The 17,196-nt window shown below is 48.4% G+C and overlaps 1 protein-coding gene across 1 annotated transcript in view; it reads right to left on the reverse strand.

Annotated features, from left to right (window-relative positions):
- Nucleotides 1–17,196, reverse strand: part of HCN4 (hyperpolarization activated cyclic nucleotide gated potassium channel 4) — a 421,667-nt gene that overhangs the window by 88,489 nt on the left and 315,982 nt on the right. The gene's annotated exons all lie outside the window — the stretch shown is intronic.

The raw sequence follows: 17,196 nt of genomic DNA on the forward strand, positions 1-17,196 counted from the left end.
GGCCCTCGTTGAACTGCCAACACACGCCATGCTTCTGACTTCCGGATTGACCCGCCTGACCCCCGGCTCCCGCAGAGGAACCCTGTTCAAAGCCTTGGCCGGAAGTTCCGGCCCCCCCTTGAAAGGATTGACCAAACTTCGTCGGCGCCATTACGCGTAACCACAAACCGATGTCCTTCTGATCCCATCTGATCGCTGGACGAACCGCCTTCCGCTGCCGGAACTGCTCATCATACCTTGACCATGCTTGACCACCATAAACCCTATGCGCCTCCCCTATGGAATCCATATAACAAAACAAGGCTGAGCAATTCTCGGGAGCCTTTTCGCCAATAACACTTGCCAAAATCACAAATGCCTGAAGCCAGTTCACAAACGTCTGAGGAATAAGTCGCCAACGCCGCTTCTCCTCATCCTCCTTCTTACTATCCTCTTTTTTATTCTTGTCCAAGTTAAATTTCTCCAGTGGTAACAGTGAAAATATCTCCACGTACTCATCTTTCCAAATCTTCTCGCGCACTTCCTTCTTCAAATGCGCCCCCAACGGCCCTTCAAAGCACACATACACCTCACCACGTGCCTTATCATCCAGCCGAATACCCCCTTCCTTCTCCTTCTCTGTCTGTACTGACACCGAGACCGGCTCGGCCGACCTACCCTGGTCACCTGAACCGCTGCCCAACAACGTTAACCCTGAATCGGACGATCCGACCCAAGCTGACAAAGGGGACGGCCCTGCCCTACCACTGTTCAACCGTGACAACAACTCCCGCACCCCCGACAACAACTCACCCATTCCTTCCCGACTCGTATCCCCACGCACTGCGACTCCCTCGCCGCGCTCCACACACCCCCCAACCCGATCAACCGCAGTCATAATCGGCGTCGACAACGCCGGGGACAAACAAAACATAGAATGGTTCTCACCAGGCTGCAGGGGAGCTGCAGTCCCCCCAGCCGCAGACGTCGTCGCCGTCCCGCCGTCTCTTGCCTGCGAAGCCGTCTGTGCGTCCACCCGGACGTGGACCTCGCTCCTCACCGATCCAGCTGCTCCGCCCCCAGCAGAGGGGACCGAGCCGACTCCGTCACTCCAGGAGGCCGCCAGGAATCCGTCGGGCCCAGACCCGGACCCGCTGACCACAGCGCTGCCACCTGCCGCCATCCCATAGAGTGGTGCGGGCCCGATCGCAGGTGCATGGGGGGAATGGCGTGCCCCGGCTGAGTCTGGCAGCCCCGCCGAGTCTGGGGCGCCGCTTGCAACTAGGATGCTCCCCCGCTGTCTCGTGGCGCCGCCGGAACCAGGCCGCCCGGGGCAGGCGTAACCGCCGCGGCCCGCCGTGCCCATACCACGTCCAGCAGCCGCTCTGGCGCGCGTGGGACCAGACCCCCCAGTGGATGAGGGAGAGGGCCCAACTGCCGCCGCAGGCCCCAGCGCAGCAGGTGGATTCCTCCCGGACCGCGGCCTGCTGGGGCGCTTACACGCAGGCGCGCGGCCCGGAGGGTCCCGAGAGGGGCTCCTGCGCCATCGCTGGGGAGTCGGGGCAGCATCGGGGGATAGCCGCTGAGGAGGGCGCACGCGCCTGGACCGCCGCTCGCCAGGCCCAGCCGCTGAGGGATCAGCGCCGCTGCCGCCGCCACCGCTGGAACCGCTCAATACCCCTGCTACCTGTGCCTCCAGCCAGCCGGGCGGCTGCGACGCCCGCAACTGCGAAAGCACTCTTTCTATGGCCGCCATTGCAGGAGGAACGGATGCTCCCTCCTGCTCCAGATTCTGTAGAGCGGGAAGTGAACCGCTCCACCCCCCGCTCCCATCATCCCCTTCTCCACCACTACCCCTCCCCCTGGAACGAACGACACGCCCCCACCACTTGTCGCCTGCTCCAAACCCCCTGCCATGGCGGCTTCCACCTACGCCGCCCGGGGGGGGGAGGGGCGGGCGGCTCGCTCCAGCCTGTCTGACTAATACTATGCAACTTCGTAATGCCTTTTGGTTCCTACCTTGAAAGATCAAGAGAAAGTAAAAATTGACCACAGTATCCTAAGGACAAACCTGCCTCTGGATATATCACATCAGCAGATGTTATTGCAGGTCATTGTGGATACTTATGATTTTTAGGTCCAGATGAATATACCAAAGATACTAACAAGTGTCTATGTAACACACTTTGGTCTCCATGAGCTTTTTAAGAAGAAGATAAGATAATTTTAACGTTTCGTGCAGAATATATTAACATTTTCACGCATTTATGGTACTTTCCTGGCTCAACAAAACACATCCACTTTTGTGCATAAATTTGTGATTCCAATCACATCTGTTCATGTAGAGATATAGTCCAATGTATTGCTATTTGACACCACTTTTGTTTTATTATTACAGTTTTCTAATTTTGGTTATAGACATTACCACAATGAATTTTAAACAAAACAATTCAGATGCAGTTGAAGTTCAGACTTTCAGCTTTCATTTGAGGGTATCCACATTAAAATTGGATGAAGGGTTTAGGAGTTTCAGCTCCTTAACATGTGCCACCCTGTTTTTAAAGGGACCAAAAGGAATTGGACAGATTAAATAATTTTAAATAAAATGTTCATTTCTAGTACTTGGTTGAAAACCCTTTAATGGCAATGACTGCCATGGACATGGACATCACCAGACGCTGTGTTTCCTCCTTTTTGATGCTCTGCCAGGCCTTTACTGTGGTGGTTTTCAGTTGCTGTTTGTGGGCCTTTCTGTCTGAAGTTTAGTCGTTAACAAGTGAAATGCATGCTCAATTGGGTTGAGATCAGGTGACTGACTTGGCCATTCAAGAATATTCCACTTCTTTGCTTTAATAAACTCCTGGGTTGCTTTGGCTTTATGTTTTGGGTCATTGTCCATCTGTAGTATGAAATGATGACCAATCAGTTTGGCTGGATCTGAGCACACAGTATGGCTCTGAATACCTCAGAATTCATTCGGCTGCTTCAGTCCTGTGTCACATCATCAATAAACACTAGTGACCCAGTGCCACTGGCATCCATGCCCATGCCATCACACTGCCTCCGCCGTGTTTTACAGATGAGGTGGTATGCGTCGTATCATGAGCTGTACCACTCCTTCGCCATACTTTTCTCTTTCCATCATTCTGGTAGAGGTTGATCTTGGTTTCATCTGTCCAAAGAATGTTCTTCCAGAACTGTGCTGGCTTTTTTAGATATTTTTCTCTAGTCACCTTCCACGACGGCATATGGAGGTTGTCTCTTTGCCCTAATGGGGAACAGGAAACACAGAGAGGTTTAAAAGGACCTCCCACCTCCCACCTGCCAGTGTCTTTCCTGTTCCCCATGGGACAGGGAGAGGTCTCCATGTGCTGTAGTGGCCGGCGACTGCAGTACCTTGTACAGGCTTTGCCTGTTTAAGCTGGGCAGCTGATGGTCGCGTTCTGCCTCCTCCTTTGCTGCTCCCGTCGTCCTGCTTGCAGGTGCCTCGGGACCCCCTCCCGGCCTTCCCGCACCCCCACGAGGGCAAAGCAGGCCTGGGATCCCTCGCCGGGTTCCTCCTTGAGCTTCCCGGCGTTCTCCCCCCTCCATTAGGTCGGTTTTTCATATCATCTGGAAGCCGGTACTTCTGGGTTCGCCGGCCGGCGTGTCGGGCTGATGGCGTCCCCGCACATGGATCCTGGAGGGGGAGGGGAAACTTTTTGATTGCTGGAGGCAGGTGCGGACGGCGTTCTTAAACCCTGCTGAACCACCACTGAGGTAAGGCTATTTCCCCAGTATGGATGGTTCTTTGTGCCCTGCGTCTGCGGAGCCCAGCGCTACCCCTGCTACAGTGAGTGTTTGCAGGGATAGGATCCGGGAGGTAGTACCTTTAGGGGTTTAGTTGTCCTCACTCCTCTCTCCCTTTCTGTTTCAGGGAGAAAAGTCTGCCCCTAGAGCCGCTAATAAAAAGAAGTGCCCAGTCTGTTCTGCTAAATTCCCTCTTAACTGGGATAAAAAGCTCTGCCAGCCATGTACTGACAGGATTGTTAAAACCAAGCAACCATCTCTGTTGGATGAAATTCGCTCCCTTGTGAAACAGGAGGTGCAATCTTCATTAGCAGCTTTTACTCCTCCACCTCCGCCACCGCCACCACATTCTCCAGCTAAAAAGAGAAAAATTCAGGTCGTTGAATCTGATTCTGATTCAGACCTCTCTCATACTTCATCTGTGGGCTGGGAAGATCCAGTATCGCCTAAAGCTGAGGTCAGGAAATACCTCTTTTCCTCAGATTACATTGAGTATCTAGTATCTGCTGTCCGTAATACTATGGGCCTAGAAGAGGAACCTGAACCTCAGTCCATACAGGATCAGATGTTTGGTGGGCTCAGATCGGAGAAGAGAGGGGGGTTCCCAGTGCATGCTAACATTGTTAGTATGATTGATCAGGAATGGGAACAGCCTGAGAAACGCCTCAGTACCCCTTCAGAAATGAAGCAAGATTTTCCCTAGAAGGTGAAATTATCAAATTGGACATTCCAAAGGTAGATGTGCAGGTGGCTAGAGTCGCCAAAAGAACAGCACTCCCTTTTGAGGATTCTTCGCAATTAAAGGATCCTATGGACAGGAAGATTGAAAGTCTCCTAAAAAATTTTTGGGAAGCTTCTACATCTGTCCTTAAGGCTAACGTCGCTTCTACTTGTGTTGCCAGGGCCCTCTCCTGCTGGCTAGAAAAATTAGAGTCTCACATATCTCAAGGTACCTCAAGAGGCAAGATATTAGATTCACTTCCTATTCTGCATAAAGCTACTGGGTTTCTGGCTGACGCTTCTCTAGAATCTGTTCCAGAGTGGCCGCCAGATCTCTGGTGCTTTCCAACTCTGCCAGAAGAGCCCTCTGGCTTAAAGTATGGAGCGGTGATATCACCTCTAAAGCCAAGTTGTGTGCCATACCCTTTAAGGGAGATTATGTGTTCGGTCCGGCCTTAGATGACATCCTTGACAAGGCTACCGACAAGAAAAAGGCACTCCCGGAGCAAAAACAACCTAGGAAATGTTTTTTTCGTGCCCCACAGTCTCAGCCCTCTCAAGCGAGAGGTAAAGGCAAAACCGGCAGGTGGAGTTACGCAAAGGGTAGAGGGAAAAATATTTTTGTCCCACAGCAGCAGCAGCAGTTCCAACAGGACAAACAATGACTCCAACCCGGTGGGGGGAAGACTCTCAAAATATGTGGGTCAGTGGGAAAATATCACCAGTTCCCACTGGGTCCTCAATGTTATCAAGGAGGGCCTATTGATAGAGTTAATTTCTCCCCCCCCTCAGGGTCTAAAAATTACTACCCTTCCGACATCAAGAGATCACAGTTTGTTGACATTGGGTCTCAGAGATCTTGTGAAATCAAATGTGATCTCCCCAGTTCCACAATCGGAACAGGGAAAAGGACATTATTCACGGCTGTTTTTGGTACCCAAACCCTCAGGGGACGTCCGAATTCTTATAAACCTAAAAGGTCTAAATCAACATGTGAAATATCGCAAGTTCAAGATGGAGTCTGTAAAATTTGCAATTCCTCTGATAGCACATCACTCCTTTATGGCAACCATCGACCTAAAGGACGCATATTTTCACATTCCTATCCACCCGAGACACAGAAAATATCTCAGGTTTGCGATACAGGGGAGTCATCGTGTGAAGCACTATCAGTTTGGAATCCTTCCATTCGGCATTTCCTCAGCACCGAGGGTGTTCTCAAAAATCATGGCAGAGGCGGTGTCATTTATCCAGAAACAAGGTGTCTGTATAGTGCCCTATCTGGACGATCTCCTGATAGTAGCTCCCACCGAGAAGACCCTGATGTCCCATGTGTCAACCACTTTGGAGATATTGAAGTCTCTGGGTTGGGTTCCAAATATGAAAAAATCTCAGCTTCAACCCTCAAAAACCAGGAGGTTCTTGGGTGTGGTTCTGGACTCCTTTCTCCCAGACGATCACAGGCTACCATTAGTAGCAAAAATCAGAAGATTCAAAGAGATGAGATTTCCTACTCTTCGAGAAGGAATGTCTCTCTTAGGCTCCATGACAGCCTGCATACAATCGGTGGCTTTGGCTCAAGCTCACTCAAGAATTCTCCAAACCCACATTCTGGACAAGTGGGATGGTCGACCTGGCACTCTAACAAAAAGGATCCACACACCCGGGTGAGTGAAAGCATCCTTAACATGGTGGATGAATTCCAGAAACCTCCTAAAGGGCGTGAGCTGGATTCAGCTTCCACTAACCACGATCAAGACAGATGCCAGCAAGAGGGGCTGGGGAGCCATAATAAACCATGTTCCTTACCAAGGTCTTTGGAACCGGTCGATCAGCGAGAAATCGTCACATTTCAGAGAGCTCAAAGCTGTGGAAGAGGCCCTGTTAGCAGCAAGCTGTCAGATTTCTGGTCAACATGTCCAGATTTATTCAGACAATATGACCACGGTGGCTCACATCAAACATCAGGGCAGTACAAAATTCCTCAGTTTGAAAAAGATCTCTGCTCGAATTTTTTATTGGGCCGAAAAACACTTACTGTTCCTGATGGCAGTTCACCTAAAGGGGGCTGCAAATATTCAGGCAGATTACCTGAGTCGCCAGGATGAATGGAGCCTGGATCTTCAAACATTCAATATGCTAGTACAAAAGTGGGGTCTTCCAGATGTCGACCTCTTTGCCTCTCACCAGAATGCAAAAGTCGAAACATTTTTCTCCTTGAACCCAAGAGGCAATCCCAGAGGAGTGGATGCCCTAGTCCAAGATTGGCATTTCCAGCTAGCCTACACATTTCCACCAATCCCAATTCTTGCAAAAGTTCTATGGAAGATATGGATAGAAGGGACTCCGACTATCCTGATAGCTCCTTTTTGGCCCAAAAGAAGTTGGTTCAACTTGATCATCCAACTACAAGTGGATGGGCCGGTAATGCTACCACTAAAAGACAATCTCCTCTCTCAGGGTCCCATTCTCCACGCAGACCCTCAGAAATGGAACTTAGCGGCGTGGTTACTGAAGCCCAGGTCTTGAAAGCAAAAGGGTTATCGGACCGTGTCATAGCTACTCTACAAAAATCGAGAAAGCCAGTAACCAACGCCATCGACAACAAAATCTGGAAAAAGTTTTCGTCGTTTTGTCTACCTAACCTTCCAGACCCTCTCAAGCCAAATATACCTAATATATTAGATTTTTTACAAAAAGTCTTGGCGATGGGTCTTAGACCCAGTACTCTCAAAGTCCAGGTCTCTGCGCTTAGCTCTTTTTTTGATCAGGATCCAGCAGGTCATCGCTGGATCAAAAGGTTTTTAACATCAGCAACTAGGATGAATCCTAGAAAACAGATCATAGTTCCCCCATGGGATCTCAATGTGGTGCTCCAAGGTCTTACAGGCCCGCCTTTTGAACCTTTGTCCTCCTGCTCTCCTCAAAATCTTGCCTATAAAACTGTGTTTTTAGTAGCCATAACTTCGGCTAGAAGAGTGGGTGAACTGCAGGCCTTATCTATAAGAGAGCCATATCTTCTAGTGAGAGATGATTCAATAGTACTTCGTCTGGATCCTTCCTTTCTTCCGAAGGTAGTCTCTGAATTTCATTGTTCCCAAGAGATTGTTCTACCGACCTTTTGCCATAAACCTGCAAACTTGGAAGAAAGAAGATTCAACACTCTGGATGTCCGACGTATTCTGCTGCAATACTTAGATCAGACCCGTGCTCTCAGAATCGATCATAACCTCTTTGTCCATCTCTCAGGGCAAAAGAAGGGGAAAAAAGTAGCTAAAAGTACCATTGCTACATGGATCAAAAAAGCCATAACGGAAGCTTACCTTGCTCAAAACAAAATACCTCCAGTAGGGATCAAGGCCCATTCAACAAGATCTACGTCAGTTTCTTGAGCAGAAAGAGCAGGTGCATCTCCGGAGCAGATCTGCAGGGCAGCAACGTGGTCTTCACTCCATACCTTCTCTAAGCATTATAGATTAGATGTATTGTCCAATAAGGACTTAGTCTTCGGCCGTAAAGTTCTCCAGGCCGTTGTCCCTCCCTAGTGCCAAATTAGTTGGTATTCCTCCATATGCCGTCGTGGAAGGTGACTAGAGAAAATAGAATTATTCTTACCGTTAATTCGGTTTCTAGGAACCTTCCACGACGGCACTAATTTCCCACCCGATATATATTCCTGGACTAGTTCTGGGATTCAGAAGGTAAACCGGTGCTATGGTCTCAGTTGTAAGTCACTGGCAGGTGGGAGGTCCTTTTAAACCTCTCTGTGTTTCCTGTTCCCCATTAGGGCAAAGAGACAACCTCCATATGCCGTCGTGGAAGGTTCCTAGATACCGAATTAACAGTAAGAATAATTCTATTTTTAGTCTTTTTATTCTTGATGCTTATGATTAGGGTTGAGCGAAACGGATTGGACAAATTCAAAAATCCCCGACTTTCGGCAGAGTCGGGTTTCATGAAACCCGATCCGATCCTAGTGTGGGATCGGCCATGAGGTCGGCGATCTGCGCACAAAAGTCGCATTTCATATGACGCTTTCAGCGCCATTTTTCAGCCAATGAAGGAGGACACAGAGTGTGGGCAGCGTGATGACATAGGTCTCGGTCCCCACCATCTTAGAGAAGGGTATGACAGTGTTTGGCTTGCTTTCTGCGGCGTAACAGAGGCTATAAAGTGGCGTGCACGCCGACCGCCATCTTACTTCTGCCGATCTTAGCATAGGGAGAGGTTGCTGCAGCTTCATCAGAAGAAGGGATATAGTTAGGGAGGGAAGATTATCCCCCAAACTGCTTGTGCTGTAGCGATTTCCACTGTCCAACACCACCATTTTTTTTGCAGGGACAGTGGAGTCTATATTTTTGTGCATCAGCTCTGTAGCTTATTATGCTGCCTTATAAGGCTCCCTGATAGCTGCATTGCTGTTTGCAGGCTGCTGTGCAAACCAACTGCTTTTTTTAAAAGCAAAAATCCTGTTGCTCCTTTCTGCACAGTTACCTTGTTTATTTGTCCACTTTTGTGTGCAGCAGTCCTTCTTATTGCTGCCATACTTGTCCTGAGATCATTGTAGGGAGATTGAAATTGTACTACAGTCCTTGTATTTTTTCATATATCTTCCAGCCACTTTCTGCCACTTACATTGTGTTGTTTTATACACTGGGCCTGAGTTTTGGTTCAGTCTTCCCCCCAAAAAAGTGAGATTCAAATTCTCAGAAAGTGGATATACTTCAGTCCTGTTAGTTTGTTGTATATCAGCCAGCCACTTTCTGCCACTTACTGTACATTGTGTTGTTTTATGCACTGGGCCTGAGATTTGGTTCAGTCTCCCCCCAAAAAAGTGAGATTCAAATTCTCACAAAGTGGATATACTTCAGTCCTGTTAGTTTGTCGTATATCAGCCAGCCACTTTTTGCCACTTACATTGTGTTGTTTTATGCACAGGGCCTGAGTTTTGGTTCAGTCTCCCAAAAAAAGGGAGATTTAAATTCTCAACAAGTTTATATACACCTTCTACCTTGTTTTACAGTACCATAAAACGGTTGCTATTTTGGTGGAAGAGCCCGTGGGCGGTGGTTGCCAGCTGGTACTGATGGTGATGGTGGTGCATCTGGGGGTAGTGGCAAAAGCACAATAGCACCTAAGGCTGGAGGTCAAATTTTTTTGCCCCACCTTCCCCTGCTGACACATAGCTTGCCTGAAAAATGTCTTGCTTTTGGCCTCCTCTTACTGACTTCTCCAATTCCTCCATTTGCAGCTGAGGAATGTCCACCATAGGCCATTTTTATACCTCCCTAAATGGGCTGACTCCCCTCCACATGGCCGTGGTCACCACCTGGCGTAAGCACCCGTGCGAGTGCCGTTTGCCTGGACAGGTGGGTGGGCCCACTCTTGGGCGAAGGCACTGGCACAGGGTCCCTCATAGTACAATGAAGTGTCTCTGACGGTGGTGGTACACAACCAACGTCAGACACACCGTCATAATGTGAGGGGCCCTGTGCCAGTACCGCCGCCCACGAGAGAGTGTTCCCCCCAGCTCGAACAGTGCTCTACCACTTGCAATACTTACCTCTCCCTGCTCCACCACTGTGTAGTCTGTGCTGTTAAATCCTTCAATGGCACTGCCAATACAAATTTGTTGAAATGATAGATGATAATTAAAATATACAGGGGCCCTGGCCTACATTTAGACCAGTTAATACTTTGCGCCTACTACCACTGTCTGCTACTCAGCAGAGGAGCCCACCCCTGTACCTAGCTATGCCACCTGTTTATTTATGAACAATTTTTTGGCAGACATTTAGCCCACTTTATTATTTGGGCCTACTAACTGTGTCTGCCACTCATTACAGTTTTCTTCCACTGAACAAAGCAATGCCGCCTGTTTAGTCCTGTTACCAATTTTGAACTGCATTTAGCCTACTTTATTATTTGGGCCTACTAACTGTGTCTGCCACTCATTCCAGTTTTCCTCCACTTAACAAAGCAATGCCGCCTGTTTAGTCTTGTTACCAAATTTAAACTGCATTTAGCCTACTTTATTATTTGCACCTATATCTGTGTTTCCTCCTCATCCTGCCCATTGCCCAGCCACTGCTAGATGAGTCTGCTGGTACATTGACCCAGACCACTACATTCCCCTTGCACTCTACACAGCCAGAATCTGACCCTTCTGAAAGTCAGGTTCCCTTTCCCGCATACTATACCACCTTACACGGGGACAAAGAGGAAGGTGCAGATGAAAGTGCAGGTTCCTTCATCAGGTTCGGGGGGCATACGTCACTGGCACAGGGCCCCTCATAGTACGCAAAAGTGTCTCTGCCAGTGGGAGGCGCCACCCGCCATCAAACACACCGCCGTACTATGAGGGGCCCTGTGCCAGTGCCAACGAGTGGGCCCCCCTGCTTGCTCAGGATCACAGCAATTGCAAAGTTGAAATACTTACCTCTCCCTGCTCCACCGCCGTGACGTATTCCGCATTTCCTGGGCCCACGAAAATCTTCAGCCAGCCCTACCCCCCCACAACTTTAGCCAAATGACCCCCAGTTTTCAATGCCTAACTGTTATTATAAAGTAAATTAAGATTAACAAGCTTAAGTAATAAGAATTGATGTTTTTGGCATTAAAATGGGCACTGTAGGTGTTTTACTGTCCTCCACTCACTGCCGACTTTGATTCCCCATTGACTTGCATTGGGTTTCATGTTTCAGTCGGCCCCTGACTTTTCGCAATAATCAGCTGATTTCACCCAACCCGTCGGGTTTCGCGAAACCCGACTCGATCCGAAAAAAGTAAAAGTCTCTCAACTCTACTTATGAGTGGCTTGCACCGTGCAGTGAACCCTCTGTATTTACTTTCATGCAGTCTTCTCTTTATGGCAGGTTTGGATATTGATACGCCTACCTCCTGGAGAGTATTGTTCACTTGGTTAGCTGTTTGTTGTGAATTCTGTTATCGAACTCCCTCCTGTGGTCATGAATGGTACTTCGGCGAGTTCTGTCCATGGACTCCCTCTGGTGGCTGTGAGTGGAGCTGCTGCTTCTGAGGTTCCTTCCACAGGTGACGTAGTTTATTCTTTGGCTGGCTGCTCTATTTAACTCCACTCAGATCGTTACTCCATGCCAGCTGTCAATGTTCTTGTACTGGTTCAGTTCGCTCTTGGATCTTTCTGGTGACCTGTTTACTCCAGCAGAAGCTAAGTCCCTGCTAGTTAATTATTTGTTCATTGTTTTCTTGTCCAGCTTGCTATCATGATTTTGCCTTGCTAGCTGGAAGCTCTGGGATGCAGAGTGGCACCTCCGCACCGTGAGTCGGTGCGGAGGTCTTTTTGCACACTCTGCGTGGTCTTTTTGTAGTTTTTTGTGCTGACCGCAAAGATACCTTTCCTATCCTCAGTCTGTTTAGTAAGTCTGGCCTCCCTTTGCTGAAACCTGTTTCATTTCTGTGTTTGTGACTTTCATCTTAACTCACAGTCAATATATGTGGGGGGCTGTCTTTTCCTTTGGGGAATTTCTCTGAGGCAAGGTAGGCTTTATTTTCTATCTCTAGGGCTAGTTAGCTCTTAGGCTGTGAAGAGGCAGAGTTAGGTACGCTCCACGGCTATTTCTAGTTGTGTGATAGGATTAGGGGTTGCGGTCAGCAGAGCTCCCACTTTCCAGAGCTTGTCCTGTGTGAGTTTAACCATCAGGTCGTTCTGGGTGCTCCTAACCACCAGGTCCATAACAGCTGTTGTGAAGGGGTTTCTCTTCACCATGGAGATTATTCTGCGATCATCCACCACTGTTGTCTTCCGTGGGCGCCCAGGTCTTTTTGCATTGATGAGTTCACCAGTGCTTTCTTTCTTTCTCAGGATGTACCAAAGTGTAGATTTTGCCACTCCTAATATTGTAGCAATTTCTCGGATGGGTTTTTTCTGTTTTCGCAGCTTAAGGATGGCTTGTTTCACCTGCATGGAGAGCTCCTTTGACCACATGTTTACTTCACAGCAAAACCTTCCAAATGCAAGCACCACACCTCAAATCAACTCCAGGCCTTTATCTGCTTAATTCAGAATGACATAACGAAGGGATTGCCCACTCCTGTCCATGAAATAGATTTGGAGTCAATTCTCCAATTACTTTTGGTCCCTTTAAAAACAGGGTGGCACATGTTAAGGAGCTGAAACTCCTAAACCCTTCATCCAATTTTAATGCGGATACCCTCAAATGAAAGCTGAAAGTCTACACTTCAACTGCATCTGAATTGTTTTGTTTAAAATTCATTGTGGTAATGTCTATAACCAAAATTAGAAAAATGTTGTCTCTGTCCAAATACATATGGACTTAACTGTAACTATAAGCATGTATTGCATGTTGAGAATCTATATTTCAACCCATTTCCATTACGCAGAAAAAAGTCCCTTTATTTCCTATTCTTCAGTGCTGACTCTAGCATTAACTAAATGATATTTATCATACGGTAATTTCGTTCATAAGGTGGTTATAACAGTCAGCTGAATGATCATAAGACTGACAACTTTTCCTACAAACTCTCTATACAGCAGCATGATCGGCTTGGTCAAGAATTCATGTGTTCTCAGTGGGGATAAAAAATTAAACTGGAAAAACATATGTATTGTCAGATTGCTTCTCTTGACCACAGATTCCCTTTCATAGGCTGAAGTCCCAAGAAAAGACAACATAGAAATCCAGCATTCAAGAAGTTCCTAATAAAATGTTCAAAATGGATTAAGATCCACATACGAAATATGCATCATTGGCCTACTGTCACACTTTAGACTAAAGGTACCTTCACACTGAGCAACTTTACAACGAGAACGACAACGATCCGTGATGTTGCAGCGTCCTGGATAGCGATCTCGTTGTGTTTGACACGCAGCAGCGATCAGGATCCCGCTGTGACATCGCTGGTGGTAGCTAGAAATCCAGAACTTTATTTGGTCGTCAGGTCGGCGTGATTCGTCATGTTTGACAGCAAAAGCAACGATGCCAGCAATGTTTCTACATGGAGCTAACAACCAGCGAGAACGATAAGTACATCACTGGATCGCTCCTGCATCGTTCTGGTGTTGCCGTGTTTGACGTCTCTACAGCGACCTAAACAGTGACGCTGCAGCGATCGGCTCGTTGTCTATATCGCTGCAGCGTTGCTGAGTGTGACGGTACCTTTAGATCCTTCCTCAGTGATGGTTTGTATGGCAGACAGAGCTAATCACCTTTTAAAGCTACTCACAGAGATCCTTTATTTGGATGTTAATCTGCTTGGAATAAAATTTAACATTTTATTAGGATCTACCTGGATGCTAGATTTTTTGTTTGGAATAAAACTGATGCCAAGCTCCCCTAACAGTTTTTTTATTTGTCATAAGATCTGCTGTCGGTGTGCATCCGGGCACAGGGCGGTAGCCATGGGCGAGGTACTCATCTCTTCTGCCCCGGCAGGTTACATGAAGGTGGGCAGGGCCGGCTCCAGGTTTTTGAGGGCCCCGAGCGAAAGAGTCTCAGTGGGCCCCCCCCCTTTAACACATAGCACGATTCATGATTGCATATAAACACAGCCATGTAGTATATAACACAGCCACGTAGTATATAGCACAGCCACATAGCATTTAACACAGCCATGTAGTATATAACAGCCCACGTAGCATATAACACAGCCACGTAGTATATAGCACAGCCCATATAGTATATAGCACAGCCACATAGTATATAACACGGCCCACGTAGTTTATAGAACAGCCATCTAGTATATAGCACAGCCCACGTAGCATATAACAGCCCACGTAGTATATAACACGGCCCACGTAGTAGATTCAAGATTCAAGATTCAAAGAAGCTTTATTGGCAGGACCAAATACACATCAGTTTTGCCAAAGCAAGTGTATAGAGGCAATAGGGATAGGGATTGTGGGGATGTTGGGTAGGAGCTGTGGGGGAGGTGGATGGGGCAGATCCAGGTTGGGGGCTATAGTCCATGGCATAGGGGAGGTAGATGGGGCAGATCCAGGTTGGGGGCTATAGTCCATGGCATAGGGGAGGTGGATGGGGCAGGTTCAGGTTGGGGGCTATAGTCCATGGCATAGGGGAGGTGGATGGGGCAGGTCCATTGTGGGGGCTATAGTCCATGGCATAGGGGAGGTGGATGGGGCAGGTCCAGGTTGGGGGCTATAGTCCATGGCATCATAGTTCTCTTTCTCGCAGTCTATGACATTCGCTCACATACCGCGCTGCTATCTCCACTGCTCTCTCTTCTTCTCCCAGCAAGATATATGTTTTCTCTTCCTCCTTCATGGTGATGAAGTCTGGGAAGAGATGTGAGAGTCTCCTGAAGTGAGTGTCCCTCACTGCTGAGTATTTGGAGCAGTGTAGCAGGAAGTGGGTTTCGTCCTCTATGGCCTCCTGATCACAGTGTTGACACAGTCTTTCCTCCCTGGGCTTGTAGCTCTGCCTGTGTCGGCCACATTCGATGGCCAGACTGTGGGCACTGAGTCTATATCGGCTCAGGATCTGGCGGTCTCTGGGGTCCGGGAGTTTCTCCAGATATGGGGCCAGTCTGTAATCTCTCTGTAGGCTCCGGTACATGGTCAGTTTCTGTGAGCTGATGATATCATTCTTCCAGTCACTGACATACCTCTCCTGGCCTTCATCTGCCATCTTCCTAATTCCGGCTTTTGTCAGGTTGTTGTGATTGGTGTTCTGCTCCGGTTGGGTTTGGCTGGGCTGTTCCGGGGGTTCTGGTTTTTCTGTTTCACCTTCATGTATCAGGGCTTTATGGTGATGGGAGCTTGGATTGCTCCTATGCAGGTGAGCCCAGAATGACAGCGCCCTCTTTAGAACTGTCAGGTGTAGAGGGAATCTGCCCAGCTCGGCCCGACAAGCACTGTTGGAGGTGCTCCGATGGACCTGGAGAAGGTGCTTGCAGAATTCCAGGTGGAATATTTCTGTTGGACTGGAGTCCCACTTTGACCAGTCTGGGTAGGTGTGAGGACCCCAGACTTCGCTGCCATACAGGAGGATTGGGGCGATGATGGAGTCGAAGATTTTTAGCCAGACCCTCACTGGTGGCTTCAGATGGTAGAGTGTCCTTCGGATGGCATAGAAGGTTTTGCAGGCCTTGTCTTTCAGGGTCTCTATGGCTTGTTTGAAGTTCCCTGACCGGTGAATCTCTAGGCCCAGGTAGGTATATTTGTCCGTTCCTGTGAGGTCGCAGTTGTTGAGGATAAATGATGGGTGTTGGTCTGTTCTTCTCTTTCTCCTCTGGAACACCATGGTGTTGGTTTTCTTTAGGTTGACCGGTAGGGCCCAGGTGGAGCTGAATTTCTCTAGGATTTTCAGGTTGTCCTGGAGGCCTTTCTCAGTTGGTGACAGCAGCAGCAGCAGGTCATCTGCATACAGCAGGAATTTCACCTGGGCGTCGTGGAGGGTGAGACCTGGTGCTGAGGAGGATTCCAGGGCGGTAGCCAGCTCGTTGATGTAGATGTTGAAGAGCGTTGGGCTTAGGCTGCAGCCTTGTCTTACTCCGCGGCTCTGCTGGAAAAAAGCCGTTCTTTTGCCGCTCACACTCACGCTGCAGCTGTTCTCGGTGTAGGGGCTTTTGATGACATCGTAGGTCTTTCCTCCTATTCCACTCTCCAGCAGTTTCAGGAATAAGCCCGGGTGCCACACTGAATCAAAGGCCTTTTTAAAGTCCACAAAGCAGGCGTATATCTTCCCATTCTTTGTATTGTAGACGTGTCTCTGAATGAGGCTGTGCAGAGTATAGATGTGGTTAGTGGTGCGGTGGTTCGGCATGAACCCTGCTTGGCTCTTGCTGAGGACGTTGTGCTCGGTGAGGAAGGTGAGGATCCTCTTGTTCAGGATACTGTTGAACAGTTTTCCCAGGTTGCTGCTGACGCATATGCCTCTGTAGTTGGCTGGGTCATACCTGTCCCCACTCTTGTGGATGGGTGTGATGAGGCCTTGGTTCCAGGTACGAGGGAAGTAGCCGGCACTCAGTACAATATTGAAGAGTTTAACCATTGCAGCCTGTATTTCTGGTGGGCTGTACTTCAGCATTTCTCGTAGGATTCCATCTAGGCCACCGGCTTTTCTACATCTTATGGAGGAGAGTCTCTCGGTTACTTCCTGTAGTGTTATAGGTGTATCCACCGGGTTTTGGAAGTTTTTGATTTTTTCCTCCATTGCTTTTAGTTTCGCCATTATGTTTTCCTGTTCTTGGCTTAGTCCTTCCTTTGGAATGTCTTTATAGAGGTCTCTGAAGTATTGGAGCCAGAGGTTGCCATTTTGGATATGGTTGTTGTTTTTCTTGTCTTTGGTGCCCATGTGGTTCCATAGTTCCCAGAAGGAGTTGTCTTGGAGGGCGTCTTGGAGTTGATTGAGCTTGGTAGAGATGTAACTCTGCTTCTTCCTCCTGAGGATGGTTTTGTACTGCTTTTGTATGGAGTCATAGGCTTCCCTCAGACCCAGGTGGTTGGGGTCTCTGTGTTTCTTGTTGGAGGCTGTTCTCAGGGTCTTCCGTACAGCTTTACATTCTCTGTCAAACCAGCCATTGACCTGTGTTTCTTTTGGTCTCTTGTAGTCGACTTTTTTAAGGTCGGACAGTCTGGCCGTTGCGTAGAATATATTGTTGAGGTCCTTTGCTGCTTGGTTCACTCCCTCTGGGTTTGGCATGTACTCAAGGTTGTAGAAGTGGTGGAGCATCCGCTGTATTTCAGGT

Source organism: Ranitomeya imitator, chromosome 4 (genome assembly GCF_032444005.1).
Source record: "Ranitomeya imitator isolate aRanImi1 chromosome 4, aRanImi1.pri, whole genome shotgun sequence".
Classification (NCBI taxonomy): domain Eukaryota; kingdom Metazoa; phylum Chordata; class Amphibia; order Anura; family Dendrobatidae; genus Ranitomeya; species Ranitomeya imitator.